General features: G+C 40.5%; 1 protein-coding gene across 2 annotated transcripts in view; it reads right to left on the reverse strand.

The window, feature by feature from the left end:
- The window catches only part of C9H2orf76 (chromosome 9 C2orf76 homolog), a 61,066-nt gene that overhangs the window by 34,570 nt on the left and 5,112 nt on the right, over window positions 1-21,384 (reverse strand). The window contains exon 1 of one of the 2 annotated variants that reach the window (XM_046019341.1): window positions 6,179-6,207. The exons of the other annotated variant lie outside the window; for it this stretch is intronic. The gene's annotated coding sequence lies outside the window, so the exon portion shown is untranslated. Of the gene's footprint in view, window positions 1-6,178; window positions 6,208-21,384 lie in introns of those variants that run through there. 2 annotated transcript variants of the gene reach the window in all.

Consider the following 21,384-nt stretch of genomic DNA (forward strand, 5'->3'; position numbering starts at 1 on the left):
GATTCCCAGGTGCAATAAATAAATCATGTAAATAGTCTAAGGAGTCTGGGCAGACTAGCACATGCATGCCTTATGAAACCTGTATAATTAGAGATCTGTTCCTTCCACTTAATAAAAAGCTGACCAAATGTCATACTCAAATAGTGGAAATTTTGAATTTGCATTAATATCTAATTTTGGCCAGAGATGCATTGTCATCTTCACTAGAAATCTGTTATAATTTGTACTCAGTCACTGAAGAATAACAGCTACAGGAGGCAATCATTATCTGATTTGTCTTAAGGACCGCAGGAATCACAGCTTGTAGGGGCGCCTGGGTGGCTCAGTCTGTTAAGGGTCTGCTTTTGGCTCAGGTCATGATCCCAGAGTCCTGGGACCCAGCCCCAAATGGAGTGGGAGGGTGGCGGCTTCTCTTTCTGCCCCTCTTCCTTTGCCCTTCCTCCCATCCCGTATCCCCCCACTCCCACTCCCGCTCACTCTCTCTTACACTCTGTCTCTTTCAAATAAATAAATAAAATCTTAAAAAAAAAAAAAAAAGGAATTAAGCTTGTTAGTTCAGGGAGGCAGGCATACTGAAGAGAGCTTTGAAAGCTCATATTACAGATTATAAAATGTGATATTTCCCCAGAGTTTCAACCTACTTAAAAAAAAAAAAAAAAATCTGGTGAAATTTAAAAGGCATCCCACCGAAGCAACAGAGAAGCCAAAACCAATAAAAACTTTGGACTAAATTAATTAAAAAATTCAAGGACAGACAAGAATTTTAATAAATGAAATGACCATGTTGTTAACTATGAAGGCTCAAAGTTGTAAAGAAATCAACTCTCCCCTAAATTCATCTAGAATCTGAATGAAATCTCAGTCAAAATATAAAAGGGTGCCCTGGGAGACCTATCACAAATACTTCTAAAATCTAGCTGGAAGAATAAATTTGTGAGCTTAGTCAGCAAAGTTATTAAAAAAAAAAAAAAAAGGCAGCATCAATTTTTAAAACACATTATTAAGCAATAGTCAGACATATAATAGTTTACACGAATAAGCTGGTATGATTCATATATTCACAAAAGTCAATAATAAAAATTTTAAAGGACAATTAAGCTGTCATAATTCAAGCGGTGATAATGAAGCACGAAAAACTGGCAAATCAGCGGAACACAACAGAAAACTCAGAAATGACTCAAGATTAGAGAACTGAGTATAAAAGTGGTGTTTGACATTAGTGGGGAAAAGACAGTTTGTTTCATAAATGGCATTGGGAAAAAATGGTCAGATATTCAGAGAAAAGTAATGCTAGGTCCTTACCTCATCCCTTATACAAAAATCAATCATACATGGCACAAATATTTACATTTAACTGTAAAATCACAGAGAGGCACCAGAAAAGGGGGCACATATTTTTATAATCTTAAGGTAAGAAAGGCCTTCCTAAGTGAATAAAAATCAGCAACCATCCAGAAGAAGGCTGAAAGGCATAACAGAAATATGTAAGAAAAGGCCAACACCTTAGTAGAAACATGGGTAAAGGTAATCAGGTATCTTCGGGGCACCTGGGTGGCTCAGTCAGCATCTGCCTTTGGCCCAGGTCATGATCCCGGGGTCTTGGGATCGAGCCCCATGTCGGGCTCCCTGCTCAGCAGGGAGACTGCTTCTCCCCCTCCCACTGCCTCCCACCCTGCCTATTTGTGTTCTATCTAAATAAATAAATAAAATCTTAAAAAAAAAAAAAAAAAGGTCAGCATCCAAGTTCAGACTAGAAAATTCTGCTCAATAAATGACTTGGTTTCTTTCTTTTTTTATTTTTCTGTCAGAGAGAGAGAGAGAAAGCACAAGCAGGGGGAACAGCAGGCAGAGGGAGAAGAAGGCTCCCTGCTAAGCAAGGAGCCTGATGCAGGACCCGATCCCAGAACCCTGGGATCATGACCTGAGCCGAAGCAGATGTTTAACGGAGTGAGTCACTCAGGCAGGCATCCCTGACTTGGTTTCTTCAATAAATAAATAACACAATAAATAAAGAAGGAGAAGAAGATTAGAAATTAAAAGAGACTTAAAGAGATCAACCCATGCAACATTTTAGATGGATTCTGATATGCATAAATGTTTTTATTGTGAGAAATTTTAAATATATAAAAAAAGAGTATGATGATGATATTAGGAATTAATGTTCTCTTTATTTGATATTATTATGTTTTTGAGCTCTTATCTTAAAAGAGTAAGGTATACACGGGTGAAACGGTATGAATGATTTGCTTTCGAATACCCTGGCAGAGGAAAAAGCAGTATGAGAGTACAGATTAAAGGAAAGAATGGCAGAACATTGTTAAGTGCTCAAGCTGGGTTTATACGGGAACTTGCCATACTATCCTATTTTTTTTAATATGTTTAAAATTTCTCACAATAAAATCATTTTAAGAAAAGTGCACAAAGACATTCAAGGAACTTGTTTTTCACTGAAGTGCTTCTAATACTTAATAAAAACTAGAATCTGTCTAGATGCCCATCAACGAAGATCTGCTCAGGTAAACTCCGTCACACAGTTACCATAAGACAAAACCCCTGCAGTCACTAATGGGAAATACAGATCCACGGTCACTACTTTGAAAGACGGCTACGACACACCAGTGAACGAAAACACAAGCTAGAAAACCACAGGTAGGCAGTATTTCCATAAACACAGAGAGACATCCAGAGCAGCATTTACCAAAATGTTAACAGTGGCTATCTCTGAATGGTAGAAATAGAAGAGACTTCTCGGTTTTATGTACTTCTAATACCGCTTGATGTTTTAATAACGATTATGTGTTTTTCAGTTAAGCTGTTTCACTGTACGCTTACATGTGTGCTTCCCTGGTGTGGTTTGCATGGACAAAAAGTTATTTTTAAAAACTAAGCCATTTCCAGGGTATCTGAGTGGCTCAGCTGGTTAAGCAACTGCCTTCAGCTCAGGTCACGAACGAAGAGTCCCGGGATTGAGTTCCGCACCAGACTCCCTACTCAGTGGGGAGTCTGCTTCTCCCTCTGACCCTCCACCCTCTCGTGCTTTCTCTCTCTGTCTCTCTTCCTCTCTCAGATAAATAAATTACATCTTAAAAAAATAAAATAAAAGCAAGCCATTTCCTTTTAAGAAGAGGTACCAGGACAAAAGTAAACAGGACAGAATTTATCAATGCTGTTAAGGATGGAGAGGGCGAGAAATCTGGTGATGCATCTGACATGCAGTTAAGGAATACCAATAAATCTCAAATGCATGCAGCAGTCAGAGGTCCCAGAAGTAGGTCACACCCCCAGGACGGGTCTGATCTTGTCTAAGATGGCACAGAAGCCCTCCCTTGCCAGCCCCTCCCTCCGCTCTGATGCTCTCTGTCACCACCACCACCCACCTTCCATACACACCCCAGCAGCCAAGACAGCGCAGTCCCCAACACATACCACAGTGTTTCCAAGCCTCAGCCATACCCTTCTGGCCCCCGCTTACCCCGCACCCCCGCTGTCCTGCACCCCTTTGCCCCACCACGCAGGCAGCCTCCAAAACTCAGTCGGGACCTCCTGCTCCAGGACACCCTTGCCGTCAGCTCCTCCTCGGCCCCAGGCTCAGCGACCAGCCCCTCTGGCTGCCCGCAGCACCTGGTTGTGCCACAAGGAAGACAGCTGTTGAAGGGGTCTGGCCTATCAGCCCCTTGAGAGAAAGAATGCTCTGCGGCTTATCTGGGACACCCAGCAACATGTATGGCCTGAGGCACACCAGAGCCCCCAGCAATGTCAGCAGAACCGAGTGCAGCTAACGGACTGCGGAAAACCTGCATCCTTTCCTGCACCGCAGTCACAGTACCTGGGTCTATGAGCTTTTCCACTGCCCATGAGAATACTTGAGATCTTAGGGAGCCTGGGTGGCTCAGAATGTTAAGAGTCTGCTTTTGACTCAGATCATGATCCCAGAGTCCTGGGGTCGAGTTCCCACTTCGAGCTCCCCGCTCAGTGGGGAGTCTGCTTCTCCCTCTGCCCCTTCTCCCCACCCTTCCCCCGGCTTGTGCAGGCAAATGATTTCTCTCACAAAAATAAATCTTTTTATTTATATTTTAAAAGATTTTATTTATTTATTTGACAGAGAGAGACACACCGTGAGAGAGAGACAGCACAAGCAGGGGGAGTGGGAGAGGGAGAAGCAGATTCTCTGCTGCGCAGGGAGCCCAATGCAGGGCTCGTTCCTAGGACCCTGGGATCATAACCTGAGCTGAAGGCAATGCCCAACGACTGAGCCACGCAGGCGCCCCTACAAAAATAAATCTTTTTTAAAAAGAAAAAAATATTTGAGACCGTAAAGAAAAGGCTTATTGCTTCAGAATATGAAAATTTTGAAAAATCAAAATTAACATTTAATCAAATACCTACACCATATAACATTTCAACAACAACTCAACTCTATTCATAATTATATGTTAAGTTTAATATATAATATGATGTAGGGTGGCGATTTGAAAAGAAACAGTGTAGAGGGGTGAGAGGTGTAAAAAAGAGAGAGAGAGGGAGAGAAAGTGACAGTGCCTAGGGGTTAGGAAGTTCTCTAAACCTCCCCGCCTAAAAAAAAAAAACCTGTTCTAGCTGATACTTACCCAACTGGTTTGGGATAATGAAGAAGCCACCATATCCAAAAAAAACTCAACTCTTGAAAACAAAGAAACATAAAATCTGTGTAGGAAAGCCCTCACACGGAGCTCCCAGGTCCCTGACAGGTAACCAGTGCCTCATCAGAACCAAGAATGGATGCAGCCCAGCAGCCTCCCCTCCTGGACTAGAACTCCCTCGTCCTTTCAGGACAGGTCGGAGCTGTTTTTTTTTATGGCTCAGGCCCCAGCAGCATGGATGGCTGAGGTGGAAATTCAGCATGGAATGGTCAGGAAAAGCCAAGTCAAGCTGCAGGCCAGCTTCCCTAAAGACCCAACTGTGCTCAGTCCAAGTTGGCTCCTCTCCTCATTGCAAAATTCTGAGTTGAAGGACTGTCAATCAGGTGGCACAGGTTCCCGAGGTGAAAAAAATCGAGCACAGTATGTAAAGGCTCTGAGCCCACCACGATGACAAGTACAAAACGGGCATACTCACAGAACACTCCCTTGCTGACATCAGACCGATTTCCATCAGCCTGAAGAAAATAAATGAAACAACTAACTGCAGCCAATTCTGGTTATTCGCAGTAAATAAGACCTATCCAGTGGCTGTGAACACTGAATTAGTGAATAGTGAACCACTGCTCCTGCGGAAATACAGGGTGAAGTTCTCATGAGTCTCCGGTGTATCTGGTCACAATATTTTCATCAACTGATCAATGCGTAACCTTGTTTTAGGTGTGTTTATGTTTGAAGATGCCTTATTTTATATATTACTGATCTCTTATTAACATTCAACTCAACAGCCAACAGCACTATAACTCAGGTCTGGAAAAAAAGTTTTATCTAAGGTGTGTATTTTTCTCCTTCAGGCACATCACAGCCTTTCTGGGCACTTCGGCACTCCAGGTAGGATCCATTTTAAATAGTGAGATTGCCAACAAAAAGCACAAAAATATGAAAAGCATGGCACTACACAGAGTGTAAACCAGAAACTTGTTTCCAGGATGAGAACTAAGACAAGCAGGTTCTCTGGTTTGACCTTAGCTGGGAATGTTGGGAACTCAAACTTTTCACTGTTCTGCACATTTCAGCCAAAAAAGTACTCTGAATCTTGCTTTCGGGGCTACAAATAAATTTTAGTAGTAATTTAATAAAATTCAGTAGTAGGTGAATTCACAAAGAATGTGCGATTAATAAGGAAGACCGACTTTATCACCCCAAAAAAAGGACATGTGCCTTTGAAAGCATTTGAAGAAAGCATGCTCTTGACCTTTTTGTAAGAGAATGGAATCCAAAATGAGTTAAGTATTAGAAGCTGTAAGAGTAAGAAAGCACTCAACATTCAAGCAGTTAACATGGAGAATATTCTATAACCACCAGAAAGAAGAGGGCACTGGGTGACCTTCCCTCCTGCAACCCGGAGGTTTCTGAGATAGGACCTGAATTTTAACAGACTCCTAGGGTAAATCATTTTGGAAAAAACTAAGTATCTTTGTAAAGTTGTATCTCCTTCCTCAATGTAAATATTATGAAACCCAAATTGCCATATAACAAGTTGGCTTCAATGTTTGTCTTACCAATACGGGGCCCCAGCTGGTTCAGTCAGTAGAGCAGTGACTCTTGATCTCAGGGTTGTAAGTTCCAGCTCCACGCCAGGTGTAGAGATTATTTAAAAGTAAAATTGAGGGGCGCCTGGGTGGCTCAGTGGATTAAGCCGCTGCCTTCGGCTCAGGTCATGATCTCGGGGTCCTGGGATCGAGCCCCGCATCGGGCTCGCTGCTCAGCGGGGAGCCTGCTTCCTCCTCTCTTCTCTGCCTGCCTCTCTGCCTGCTTGTGGTCTCTCTCTCTGTCAAAGAAATAAATGAAATCTTAAAAAAAAAAAAAAAAAAAAAAAAAAAAGATTAAAAGTAAAATTGAAAAGCTTCTGTTGCCCACACGAAAAGGTACAACTTCCAAAAAAGTATTGTTCTAACCAAATACAAAGAATATAAATGTATATTGCACCAAATGCCTAGTTTTCCTCTAGAGTTAGGAACTAATATTACAGGGCAAAAAGTCCATTTGTCTTCCTTTTGAAATAAATCAATAAAAAGAGGGTAAGAAATTCAGTTTATTCTTCCTTTATGTGAGGAAACTAAAGTGGCACAGACAATCAGGTATAAAAGTAGAATAAAGGAAAAAAAAAAAAAAGTAGAATAAAGGGACGCCTGGGTGGCTCAGTTGGTTAAGCTGCTGCCTTCAGCTCAGGTCATGATCCCAGGGTCCTGGGATAGAGTCCCGCCTTGGGCTCCTTGTACAGCAGGGAGCCTGCTTCTCTCTCTGTCTCTGCCTGCCAGTGCTCTCTCTCTATGACATATAAATAAATAAAATCTAAAAAAAAAAAAAAAAAAAGGTAGAATAAAGAAGGAATTCTGCTAAGATGACAGTCACTGAAATGCAAATGATTCCAAAATTGCACCTTACTGATTGTGGAGTAAATAATCATATCTATTGCTAAAGATCATCTAAATAGGTCATTTTACCAAAAAAAAAAAAGTTAAGACCAGGGAAGGAAAGGATAAAAACCATTATTTTTATTACTCTTAAAAATACTGAGCACCTGGCATTCTGCTAAGTAGGTGAACGATAAATGTCCACCTTTTAAAGAGAACTCAACCTTGGCCAATTACTAACTTCACATTTCTATATAACTAAAGTTCATAAGATTAATTTAAGAACTTTGTAAATTAAATCACATCACATTGAAGATTATGACTAAAAGTGAAATGTTAATTTAATCTCTTCTGGCCTACCTGAAAAGCATTTTTTATGTTTTTTTAACTCTTAGAGGAAGAACAAAATTTTATTCTAAAAACAGATCTCGGGGACACCTGGGTGGCTTAGTCGGTTAAGTGTCTGCCTTTGGCTCAGGTCATGATCCCGGAGTCCCAGGATGGAGTCCCATATCAGGCTACCTGATCAGTGGGGAGTCTGCTCCTCCCTCTGACCCTCCCCCGTCTTGTGCTCCCTCTCTCTCTCTCTCAAATAAATGAAATTGTAAGAAAAAATTAAGTTAAAAAATAAAAATAGATCCAGTGACAATGAAATAGTAAAAGCTGGTCATTATAATACAAATGGGGAAAAATGAACAGGAATTTGCTTTAAATTTTTTCAAAAGCATAATTTTTAAAATATGAAATTAAGTATACCTTTATAAACTGAGACCATGTGAGGATTAAATAAACATTTGAAATCCCCTTCGCCTTTTTCTAAGTGTTTAGTTGTATAATTCAAATCAAATCACTATTAGAAAATTCAGGGGCGCCTGGGTGGCTCAGTCGGTTAAGCATCCGTCTTCAGCTCAGGTCATGATCCCAGGGTCTTGGAATTGAGCCCTGCATCAGGCTGCCTGCTCAGTGGAGAGCCTGCCTCTCCCTCTCCCCTCCTACTCTCCCGATTATGCTCTCTCACTCTTTCAAATCAATAAATAAAATCTTAAAAAAAAAAAAGAAAATTTAGTTTACGCATCTTTCATGGACAGAAAACTTTTGAGAAAGTCGTTTTCAATCTATTAACTTATGAGTGATTTTAAAGTCTTTAACCTCAACCTTTTCTTTTCTTAGACAGGTTAAGAAAAACAGTCTTCCACCTTAGGTGTTCACATAGCACAATACATACAAAGTAAGTATTAGAATATTAGCTAAATCTGACGGCTACCAAATGCTTCTCAGTGTTGTACTTCATTGCATAATGCCATTAGCAGCTGCCCTTTCCTGAGGAAGGGTCATAAGCAATTCTAATCAACAAACTGTTGAATGCTGTTCACTCTCAGTATATTACCCCCTGAAAAATCAACAACTATAATCCCACAGACCTGCCTTTGTGGCCCTCAAGTTGGGGCAAATACACAAAATCACAATTTGTGTTCGCTGCTCAAGGCAAGAAAGACCCAGAGCACTGGCTCATCCTGGACAGTTGAGTTTTCCAAAGGAGTGAGACACTAAACTCTTTGGAAAGAATACTTCACATACTTTCCTTCTTGAACAAGATGTACGGAATATAAATTCTAGTTTTCTTGATTCACAATCATCAGTAAGAATGTTAATCTTTGTACCATATGCTGAGAGGTGAGTCTCCACAGATCTCTCACACATCTGCATCTCTTATGAGGAAATGGCTGCTTTGGTTCTGAACTTTCTGTGCACAGGGGTGTGTCTAGCAAACAGCCTAGAAACACAGAGATATCCTCTCCCTCTTCCTCCAGAGGAGAAGGTTGTCCATTATAAAAAGTTGTGTCTCCCTCCCGGTTAAGGTTGGGCAGGTTTGTTCATAGCACTTTATAAGAGATTAGGACTACCTGAACTCAGGGCTCTCCAGCCTGACTCAAACCCACTGCGTGGACAGCATCCTTCTGGGACCTTCGAACTGTCCCCATGGGATCTGTGAGGCAAGAAGCACGGACAAAAACGTGCAAATCCTGCTGCTGGCCATGTTGTATAGAGACAATCCTTTGTCTCTGACCCCAGAGTGCCTTCTCTTCTGCCGGTGTCTGGCAAACTGTGACGGGCTGACTGTCAGCTTTCAAGTAGGGTAAAATCTCAGGTTCTTCACAGTTCTTGGCAGCTGTTGCTGACAAGAATGGATGCTGCCACAGACATGACTATTTGGACCAGGCAAAGGTCTCGTGGGCTTAGGGGCTGTAAGAAGATCCCCTGAGATCTGGTAGCAAATGCTCTTGTCCAAGCGGCGGGTAGCAATGAGGATCTAGAGACTGGGTGACTGAAAAGTTCATTAAGTTGAGCCACGAATTGCCACCAGGGCACTTGGAACTAAAAGTGGGCCTCGCTGATTGGCACAGAGCTGCTCTCCTGCTATGTATTCCCAACCCCTCCCCTCACCCTCTACCCTGACATCTGTTTTAAGGAGTAGGAGGATTATGGGTAGGTTGGGGTCTCCCTGTGCCTAAGAGAGACCAAAGGCCTTATACCCAAGAGTGCTGGGGAACTTCCGGGAGGGGAGGGGCTCAAACTTTCAGGGCTTTGTGGACACCGGCACCCAGGTACCATCCTACCTGGTCCTGTGCTGGGAGGAAGTACTCAGATTCAGCCCACGGAGTTTGGACAGGATTCACAATGAGAAAGAGACTAACATGACCCAGTGGATGGGGCCCTTCAGGCCAATTCAAAGTACTGTCATTCTTCCTTATGAACGGTATATTACATTTGCTTACACTTTCCTATATGCGGTACCTGAGGGGATTCTCCCCACATCGGGAAGAGCTACAGGTAGAGAAACGCCACTGCAACAAGCTCCCCTCCCCCCCTCCCTGTGATGAACCAAAAATGCACACGGTCCCTCTGCTCAGTGGGCAGAACTCAAGTCCGTTCCCACAGCCCTGGCTAATGTTCCCACAGATGGAACTTGCGTTTTTACTGACATTTGAGCTGTCACCAAGGGCCTAGTGGTTTGATCTGCCTCTTGGAAAACCATCCACTGGGCTGTGAACTGTGACAACTCTCAGCTGCTGGCTGAACCACAGGGGCAACTCCCCTAGATGCCCACACAAGGGCCTATTCTCTGATGAGACCCCCTGGCCTCCGGCCACTGCTGGAGCCCACACCGCCCAGACCCATCACGGCCGCCATCTTGGTCTGTCCTCAGGCATGGGCACAACAAGAAGAACTCTACGTCCAAGGCAGGGCCTCCGCCAGACTTGGGACTCCAGCCAGAAGCTGAAGCGTTGGTCCCACAGTGAGGGAGGCCACACGGCACACACTGCTGCCCTGACCCGCTCCCAGCAGATGTATAACATTCAACCTCCGACTTCCTCCCGGGACGCCACACTCCTGATTGGCAGTTTTTCCCAGGTTTGGGTTAATATTCCAAATCACCTGACTCCAGTAATGCCACTATGACCCTTGAAATGAGTCCGTGCCATGTGTTTGGTTTTCCACCCTATTTGCAGGCTGACCATGGTTCAACATTTTTCACCAATGCCAAGGAACAATGGGCTAAAAGTCAAGGTAGTCCATAGACTTTCCCCTCCTCCACCATCCACAGCCATCTGGCATCATGACACACTGAAAAAACCTCCTGAAAAACCAACTCTAAAAGATTTCTCCATCTACCTGCGCAACCTCCAGGAGCACATACGGTGGGGCAGCAGTCTGCTCCGAATGTGGCTGCCCCCAGAAAAGGACCATCCTCTCGCAGCCATTTCCCAGTAATGACCTGAACAAACAGGACTGGGCAGCGGAGAGTGGTTTATACAGACTAATGTGAAATCCTGGGATTCCACCCTGGCCATTACTTATAATGCTTCTCTCTTTCCTCTACAGAAGCCCCCCGCCAGCTGAATTGCTACACCCTCCATGTGACAAGGAGCCAAAAGGGGCTTGGGGGACTTGAATTCTGGATTCTCTTGTTGAACAGACCAGGTCCTAGATCACAAGCATAATGACCATGCAAACACACTGCAGGCCAAAGTGGGGGACATAACAGGTCTTTGTGAGTTTTACAAAAATTCCCTTCAGCAGGGTGCGGAGCCCGGCTGGCTCAGTTGGTGGAGTGTGCAACTCTTGATCCTGGGGTCATGAGTTTGAGCCCCACGTTGGGGGTGAAGGGCTTAAAATCTTTAAAAAAAAAAAAAATCCCTTCAAGGAATAGAAGCTGATCCGAAGAAAGGTAAAGTTACAGCACTGGAATGAGAAACACAGATTTTTGTCTGGGTGGAGGGAGGGAAACAAACTTAACATCTAGGACATGTCCATAGAGAACAACTTCTACCCCAGGAGATGCAGGTCGGGGCGGGGCGGGGGGGGGGGTCACTCATTAGAGGTCTCCTGTCTTAAAAACTACCTGCCCCTGCCAAAGTCCTCATGAAGCAAAACACCCTGCTGAATTTCCCCCAAACGATTCTAAGCACCTCCAATTTACTGATACCTGAATCCCCCAATTCCTGAAAGATGGTTGTGATCACAATAGGATCACTGTTACCAGAACAGTCTATCGGAAACATATCCCAGCCTCTGTGGCTCCCACGCAAAACACCTGCCCACATTTCCAGGTGTCTTCTTCACCACTGCGCCTCCCCCACTTCCCATAGCTACCCCAATGGACAAACACCTCTCAGCTAGTGGCACAGACAAGGCAGACCGGACTGACTGCCTTTAGACAGTCCCTCCAAAAATAAGTTCAAAATGCAATGATGTGTACTCAAGTGAAAACCGTCATGCCTACCAGATGGCGGAAGATTATACCGGAGGTCTTGACGCCTTGTGGCCTCTGAGCTACATGGGTCCCAGTCACAAACTGTAAAGCAATTTCTTTCCAAGGACACCATGTGCACCCCTGGGCCTGTGATTTTTTTGTGGAAGTCAGTATTAACGTGTCTCCTCCCCAAACACTGTTATTCACATCTTAGACCTGCAGGTATTTTTAAAAACACCATGAGCAAGCTCTGAGTAACCAACAAGCAGGCCGATAGTGGCAATCACTCCAAAACTAATCTTAATTACTTGGGGGGGATCCTTCCAGGAAGACTAAGTGGCTCATTATGTCAAGTGTCCCCTAGGGGAGTTTTCCCTATAATGAGTCTCCAATTAGAAAAGGTGGTATGAAATCTGTCCCCAGTTTCAGCTACAGTGATTGGTACCCCCACTTGCCATGAAGGGCATTCAAGTCAGGATCTGGCCAGGCTTGTTATGTGGGACAGAATCTTCCAAGACTACAGACCTATATGCCTTATGAATACAGTTATAAACATCCTTAAAATATTAGCAAACAGAATTCAGCAATACATACAAAAAATTATATGTCATGACCAACTGGGGTTTCTTCCAAGGAAGCAAGGCTAGTCCAATATTTGAAAATTAATCAGTGTAATCTGCCACAATAAAAAGCTAAAGAAGAAAAATCACATAATCACATCAATCAATGCAAAAAACAAACAAACAAAAAAGGCATGACAAATGTCTACATCCAGTCATGATATGAACTCTCAGAAACATAGGAATAGAGGGAGACTATCTCAAATTTATACAGCATATCTACAAAAAATCCACAGCTAACATTATATTTAATGGTGAAAGACTAAATGCCTTCTCCTTAAGATGAGGAACAAGGCAAGGATATCTACCTAATCACTTTTTTTCTCTCTCATCACTCTTATTCTGCACAATCCTGGAAGTTCTAGCCAGTGCAATAAGACACCCCCCCCAAAAAAGAGGGGGTTAAAAGACACATGAATCGGAAATAAAACTGTACATATTTGCAGATGACACGATTATCTATAGAGAAAATCCAAAGGAATCTACAAGAAAAAAAGATTTTTTTAGAATAAGTGAGCTCAGGAAAGTCACAGATGCAAGATAAACATATAAAAACCAAGTGTATTTCTATATACTAGCAATGAACACATGCACACAATTAAAAATACTATACCATTTGCAATCACTCAAAAGCAAATTAGCATAAATCTAACAAAATGTGTACAGGACTTACATGCTAAAAAGTACAAACTACTGATCAAATACATTAAAGAAGATCAAAATAAAAGCTAAAACATATGGAGTTCATATATCAGAAGACCCGAGAGTAAATATATCCATTCTCCCCACACTGATATACAAATTTAATTGAATTCCTATCAAAATCATAAAAAGTTTTTGTAGACATAGACATTATTGCAAAATTTATATGGAAAAATAAGGAACTAGAATAGCTAGCACAATTTTGAAAAAGAGGAATAAAGCTGGAGGAATCTGTTTATCCAATTTCAAGATTTAATACCTAGCTCTAGTAATCAACTCTGTGGTATTAATGGAGGAATAGATGCATATATCACTAGAACAGAGAGAAAACCCAATAAGAGACCACATAAATATGCCCAACAGACTAATGGGCTAAATGCCCCAATCAAAAGACACAGGGTATCAGAATGGATAAAAAAACAAAACCCATCAGTATGTTGCCTACAAGAAACTCATTTTAGACGCGAAGACACCTCCAGATTGAAAGTGAGGGGGTGGAAAACAATTTACCATGCTAATGGGCATCAGAAGAAAGCTGGGGTGGCAATCCTTATATCAGATCAATTAGATTTTAAGCCAAAGACTATAATAAGAGATGAGGAAGGACACTATATCCTACTCAAAGGGTCTGTCCAACAAGAAGATCTAACAATTTTAAATATCTATGCCCCTAACGTGGGAGCAGCCAACTATATCAACCAATTAATAACAAAATCAAAGAAACACATCAATAATAATATAATAATAGTAGGGGACTTTAACACTCCCCTCACTGAAATGGACAGATCATCCAAGCAAAAGATCAACAAGGAAATAAAGGCCTTAAATGACACACTGGACCAGATGGACATCACAGATCTATTCAGAACATTTCATCCCAAAGCAACAGAATACACATTCTTCTCTAGTGCACATGGAACCTTCTCCAGAATAGATCACATCCTGGGTCACAAATCAGGTCTCAACCGGTATCAAAAGATTAGGATTATTCCCTGCATATTTTCAGACCACAATGCTCTGATGCTAGAACTCAATCACAAGACGAAAGCTGGAAAGAACCCAAATACATGGAGACTAAACAGCATCCTTCTAAAGAATGAATGGGCTAACCAGGAAATTAAAGAAGAATTGAAAAAATTCATGGAAACAAATGATAATGAAAACACAACGGTTCAAAATCTGTGGGACACAGCAAAGGCAGTCCTGAGAGGAAAATATATAGCGGTACAAGCCTTTCTCAAGAAACAAGAAAGGTCTCAAGTACACAACCTAACCCTACGCGTAAAGGAGCTGGAGAAAGAAGAAGAAAGAAACCCTAAACCCAGCAGGAGAAGAGAAATCATAAAGATCAGAGCAGAAATCAATGAAATAGAAACCAAAAAAACAATAGAAAAAATAAATGAAACTAGGAGCTGGTTCTTTGAAAGAATCAATAGGATTGATAAACCCCTGGCCAGACTCATCAAAAAGAAAAGAGAAAGGACCCAAATCAATAAAATCATGAATGAAAGAGGAGAGATCACAACTAACACCAAAGAAATACAGACAATTATAAGAACATACTATGAGCAACTCTACGCCAACAAATTGGACAATCTGGAAGAAATGGATGCATTCCTAGAGACATATAAACTACCACAACTGAACCAGGAAGAAATAGAAAACCTGAACAGGCCCATAACCAGTAAGGAGATTGAAACAGTCATCAAAAATCTCCAAACAAACAAAAGCCCAGGGTCAGACGGTTTCCCAGGGGAATTCTACCAAACATTTAAAGAAGAACTCATTCCTATTCTCCTGAAACTGTTCCAAAAAATAGAAATGGAAGGAAAACTTCCAAACTCATTCTATGAGGCCAGCATCACCTTGATCCCAAAACCAGACAAGGATCCCACCAAAAAAGAGAACTACAGACCAATATCCTTGATGAACACAGACGCAAAAATTCTCGCCAAAATACTAGCCAATAGGATTCAACAGTACATTAAAAGGATTATTCACCACGATCAAGTGGGATTTATTCCAGGGCTGCAGGGTTGGTTCAACATCCGCAAATCAATCAATGTGAGAGAACACATTAATAAAAGAAAGAACAAGAACCATATGATACTCTCAATAGATGCTGAAAAAGCATTTGACAAAGTACAGCATCCCTTCCTGATCAAAACTCTACAAAGTGTAGGGATAGAGGGCACATACCTCAATATTATCAAAGCCATCTATGAAAAACCCACCGCAAATATCATTCTCAATGGAGAAAAACTGAAAGCTTTTCCATTAAGGTCAGGAACACGGCAGGGATGTCCATTATCACCACTGCTATTCAACATAGTATTAGAAGTCCTAGCCTCAGCAATCAGACAACAAAAAGAAATTAAAGGCATCCAAATTGGTAAAGAAGAAGTCAAACTATCACTCTTTGCAGATGATATGATACTATATGTGGAAAACCCAAAAGACTCCACTCCAAAACTGCTAGAACTTGTACAGGAATTCAGTAAAGTGTCAGGATATAAAATCAATGCACAGAAATCAGTTGCATTTCTGTACACCAACAACAAGACTGAAGAAAGAGAAATTAAGGAGTCAATCCCATTCACAATTGTACCCAAAACTATAAGATACCTAGGAATAAACCTAACCAAAGAGACTAAGAATCTATACACAGAAAATTATAAAGTACTCATGAAAGAAATTGAGGAAGACACAAAAAAAATGGAAAAATGTTCCATGCTCCTGGATTGGAAGAATAAATATTGTGAAAATGTCTATGCTACCTAAAGCAATCTACACATTTAATGCAATCCCTATCAAAATACCATCCATTTTTTTCAAAGAAATGGAACAAATAATCCTAAAATTTATATGGAACCAGAAAAGACCTCGAATAGCCAAAGGAATATTGAAGAACAAAGCCAAAGTGGGTGGCATCACAATTCCGGACTTCAAGCTCTATTACAAAGCTGTCATCATCAAGGCAGCATGGTACTGGCACAAAAACAGACACATAGATCAGTGGAACAGAATAGAGAGCCCAGAAATCGACCCTCAACTCTATGGCCAACTCATCTTCGACAAAGCAGGAAAGAATGTCCAATGGAAAAAAGACAGCCTCTTTAATAAATGGTGCTGGGAAAATTGGACAGCCACATGCAGAAAAATGAAATTGGACCACTTCCTTACACCACACACGAAAATAGACTCCAAATGGATGAAGGACCTCAATGTGAGAAAGGAATCCATCAAAATCCTTGAGGAGAATGCAGGCAGCAACCTCTTCGACCTCAGCCGCAGCAACATCTTCCTAGGAACAACGGCAAAGGCAAGGGAAGCAAGGGCGAAAATGAACTATTGGGATTTCATCAAGATCAAAAGCTTTTGCACAGCAAAGGAAACAGTTAACAAAACCAAAAGACAGCTGACAGAATGGGAGAAGATATTTGCAAACGACATATCAGATAAAGGGCTAGTATCCAAAATCTATAAGGAACTTAGCAAACTCAACACCCAAAGAACAAACAATCCAATCAAGAAATGGGCAGAGGACATGAACAGACATTTCTGCAAAGAAGACATCCAGATGGCCAACAGACACATGAAAAAGTGCTCCACGTCACTCGGCATCAGGGAAATACAAATCAAAACCACAATGAGATATCACCTCACACCAGTCAGAATGGCTAAAATTAACAAGTCAGGAAATGACAGATGCTGGCGAGGATGTGGACAAAGGGGAACCCTCCTCCACTGTTGGTGGGAATGCAAGCTGGTCCAACCACTCTGGAAAACAGCATGGAGGTTCCTCAAAATGTTGAAAATAGAACTACCCTATGACCCAGCAATTGCACTACTGGGTATTTACCCTAAAGATACAAACATAGTGATCCGAAGGGGCATGTGTACCCGAATGTTTATAGCAGCAATGTCTACAATAGCCAGACTATGGAAAGAACCTAGATGTCCATCAACAGATGAATGGATAAAGAAGATGTGGTATATATACACAATGGAATACTATGCAGCCATCAAAAGAAATGAAATCTTGCCATTTGCGACGACGTGGATGGAGCTAGAGCGTATCATGCTTAGTGAAATAAGTCAATCGGAGAAAGACAACTATCATATGATCTCCCTGATATGAGGACATGGAGAAGCAACATGGGGGGGTAGGGGGATAGGAGAAGAATAAATGAAACAAGATGGGATTGGGAGGGAGACAAACCATAAATGACTCTTAATCTCACAAAACAAACTGGGGGTTGCTGGGGGGAGGTGGGATTGGGAGAGGGGGAGCGGGCTATGGACATTGGGGAGGGGAGGCGAACCATAAGAGACTATGGACTCTGAAAAACAACCTGAGGGTTTTGAAGGGTCAGGGGTGGGAGGTTGGGGGAACAGGTGGTGGGTAATGGGGAGGGCACGTTTTGCATGGAGCACTGGGTGTTGTGCAAAAAGAATGAATACTGTTACGCTGAAAAAATAAATAAAATGGAAAAAAAAAAGTATAAAAAAAATATGCCCAACAGACTACTGATAAAGGTGAAAAGCAGTTCAATAGAGGAAAGATATTTTTCCAACATGGTGCTGAAGCAATTAGACAGCAGGAGGAAAAAAAAGAAAGGAAAGAACCTCAGGTGGGTGAGGGGGATAGGTTAACGGGTACATTTGCTGTGATGAGCACTAGATGTTGTATGGAAGTGATCAATCACTAAATTCTACATCTGAAACTAGTATCACACTGTATGTTAGCTGGAATTTAAATAAAAACTTGAAAAACCCAAATCTTAAACTATATACAAAATTTATGTTATTAGTATTATTTGCATTTATTAAATACAAAACTATAAAACTTTTAAAAAATAGAAAATAAAAAAAATGGAAAATCTTCAGGATATAGAATTAGGCAAGGAGTTATTAGATGCCAGAAGACCAATCCATAAAAGGAAAAATGGGTAAGTTGGATTTTAGTCAAAATAAAAAAAAAACGTATGCTCTATGAAAGACTCTGGAAAAGGATGAAAAGATAAGCTAAAAACAGTGAGAAAATATTTGCCAACCACATATCCAACAAAGGACTAGCACCCAGAATACATAAAGAACTCTCAAAACTCAACACTGAAAAAACACAATTAAAACACGTACAAAGAGGGGCGCCTGAGTGGCTCAGTCATTGGGGATCTGCCTTCAGCTCGGGTCATGATCTCAGGGACCTGGGATAGAGCCCCGCATCGGGCTCCCTGCTTAGTGGGTAGCCTGATCTCCCTCTACCACTCCCCCTGCTTGTGTTCCCTCTCTTGCCGTGTCTAAATCTTAAAAAATAACAATAAAACATGTACAAAGACACAAAGAGACATTTCACAGAAGAGATACACAGATGGAAAATATGCACATGAAAAGATGTTTAACACCATTAGCCATTAGGAAATGAAAATTAAAATCACAATGAGATACTGCTACAAATCTATCAAAATACCTAAAATAAAAAAGAGTGATAACACCAAAGGCTGGCAAGGATGTGGGAAAACTGGATCTCTCATTTGTTGCTAGTAAGGATGTAAAATGGTGCAGCCACAATGGCAGCTTCTTACAAAACCAAACATGAAGTAGCAATGTGGCCCAGAATTGTACTCCTGGACATTTATCTCAGAAAAATGAAAATATGTTCACACAAAAATCTGTACATAAGTGACTAGTGGCAGCTTTATTGGTAACGGCCAAAAATGGAAACAATACAGATGCCCTTCAGCAGATGATTGTTAAACTAGTTCATCCATATAATAGAATATTACTTAACAATAAAAAGGAACAAACTTATAGAATGCACTCAAACATAAGCACTATCAGGTTAAAACAAACATATCTCAAACATGAACCTCAGAGAACAACAAACCAAAAACCTACAACAGATACACACAAAAAAATAAAGAGAAAGGAAACCAAATATAACACTAAAGGAAACCATCAAACTGCAAGGGAAGTGCTCGCTTCGGCAGCACATATACTAAAAAAAAAAAAAAACTGCAAGGGAAGAGATCAAGAGAAAAAGAAAGGCACAGAGAAGAACGTCAAAAACAACCAAAAAACAACAAAAATAGCAATTAGTACATAGGTATCAATAATTACTTTAAATGTAAATGGATTAGATGCAACAATCAAGACAGGGTGACTGGGTTAAAAAAAAAAAAAACTAGACCTATCTATGTGTGACCTACAAGAAACTCACTTTGGTTCTAAAGACACACAGAATGAAAGTGAAAAAATAGAAAAAGATATTCCATGCAAATGGAAATGAAAAGAAAGCTGGAGTAGCAATACATGTATCAGACAAAAGAACTTAAAACAAAGACTGTAACAAAAGACAAAGAGGAATATTACATAATGATGAAGGGGTCAGTCCAACAGGAGGATATAACATTCATAAGTATTAATGCACTCAACATAGGAGTCCCTAAACATATAAAGCAAATATCAACAGACATAAAGGGAAAAATTTACAATAATGCCATAACAGTAGGAGACTTTAATATCCCACTTACACTAATGAATATATCATCCAGAGAGAAAAATTAATAAGGAAACACTGGCCTTAAACAACACATTAGGCCAGATGGACTAAATAGATATATATATAACATTTCCATCCAAATGCAAAATATACATTCTCTTCAAGTGTATATGAAACATTCTCTAGGACATGTTGGCCCAAAAAACAAGTCTCCAAAATTCAAGACTAAAGTCATATCAAGAATTTTTTCTGACCACAACAGTATGAAACTAGAAATCAATCACAAGAAGAAAACTGGAAAAAAACACAAACACATGCAGACTAAATAACTAATGGGTCAAACAAAGAAATCAAAAGGAAATCAAAAAATATCTGAAACACATGAAAATGGAAACATAACTTTCCAAAATCTATGGGAGGCAGCAAAGAAGTTCTAAAAGGGAATTTCACAGCAATACAGGCCTATCTTCAGAAACAAGAAAAATCACAAATGAATGGTCTAACTTTAAACCTAAAGGAACTAGAAAAAGAACAAACACAGCCCAAATTTAGTAGTACCTAATAAAGATCAGAGCAAAAATAAATAGCAATAAGAAAACAAAAGAACAACAATACTAAAAGCTGGCTATTTGAAAAGATAAAATCAAACTTTTAGCTAGACTAACTCTTCAAAAACTAAACAAAACAAAAACAGAGAGGATCCAAATAAATTCAGAAATGAAAGAAGACTTAAAATTGACACCACAGAAATACAAAGGATCAAAGAGAATACTTTGAACAAACTGGAAAACCTAGAAGAAATGGGTAAATTCCTAGAAACACACAAACTTCCAAGACTGAATCATGAAGAAATAGAAAATGTGAATAGACAGGGGCGCCTGGGTGACTCAGTGGGTTAAGCCTCTGCCTTCAGCTCAGTGGATGGATGGAGTCCCGCATCGGGCTCTCTGCTCAGCGGGGAGCCTGCTTCCCCTCTCTCTCTGCCTGCCTCTCTATCTACTTGTGATTTCTTTCTCTCTGTCAAATAACTATATAAAAATCTTAAAAAAAAAAAAAGTGAGTAGACTGATTACAAGTAATGCAATTAAACCGTTAATTTTAAAACTCTCAAAAAACAAAAGTCCAGGGACAGATGGCTTCAGAGATGAATTCTACCAAACATTTAAAGACTTAAATTATTTCCTTCTCAAATTATTCTGAAAAACTGAAAGGACAGAATATTTCTAAAATCATTTTACAAAGTCAGCATCACCCTGATACTAAAACCAGACAGACACCACCAAAAAAGAAAATTACAGGCCAGTATCCCTGATGAACACACATGCAAAAATCCCAAACAAAATGGTAAACAAACCCAATTCAACCGTACATTAAAAGACCAGACGACACAATCAAGTAGGATTTATTCCAGGCATCCAACTATAGTTTAACATCCACAAATCAATGTGATAAACCAAATTAATAAACTGAAGGATAAAAATAAGGATCATCTGATAGATGTTGAAAAGGCATTTAACAAAATTCAACATGTTTAAAACAAAAACTCTCAATGGAGAGAGCAGACAGTAAAGACCACATACAACAAACCCATAGCTAACATCATATTCAATAAGGAAAAGCTTTCCCCCCATTAAACAATTTATCACAATACTACATCTACTATAATCAAAGTGATGATGTTTATAGACATTATATATGAATATTTTTAATGAGAACTACTATAAAAACAAGCACTTACTTGATTTTTTCCCCCAACTGCTTGGACATT

Source organism: Meles meles, chromosome 9 (genome assembly GCF_922984935.1).
Source record: "Meles meles chromosome 9, mMelMel3.1 paternal haplotype, whole genome shotgun sequence".
Classification (NCBI taxonomy): Eukaryota; Metazoa; Chordata; class Mammalia; order Carnivora; family Mustelidae; genus Meles; species Meles meles.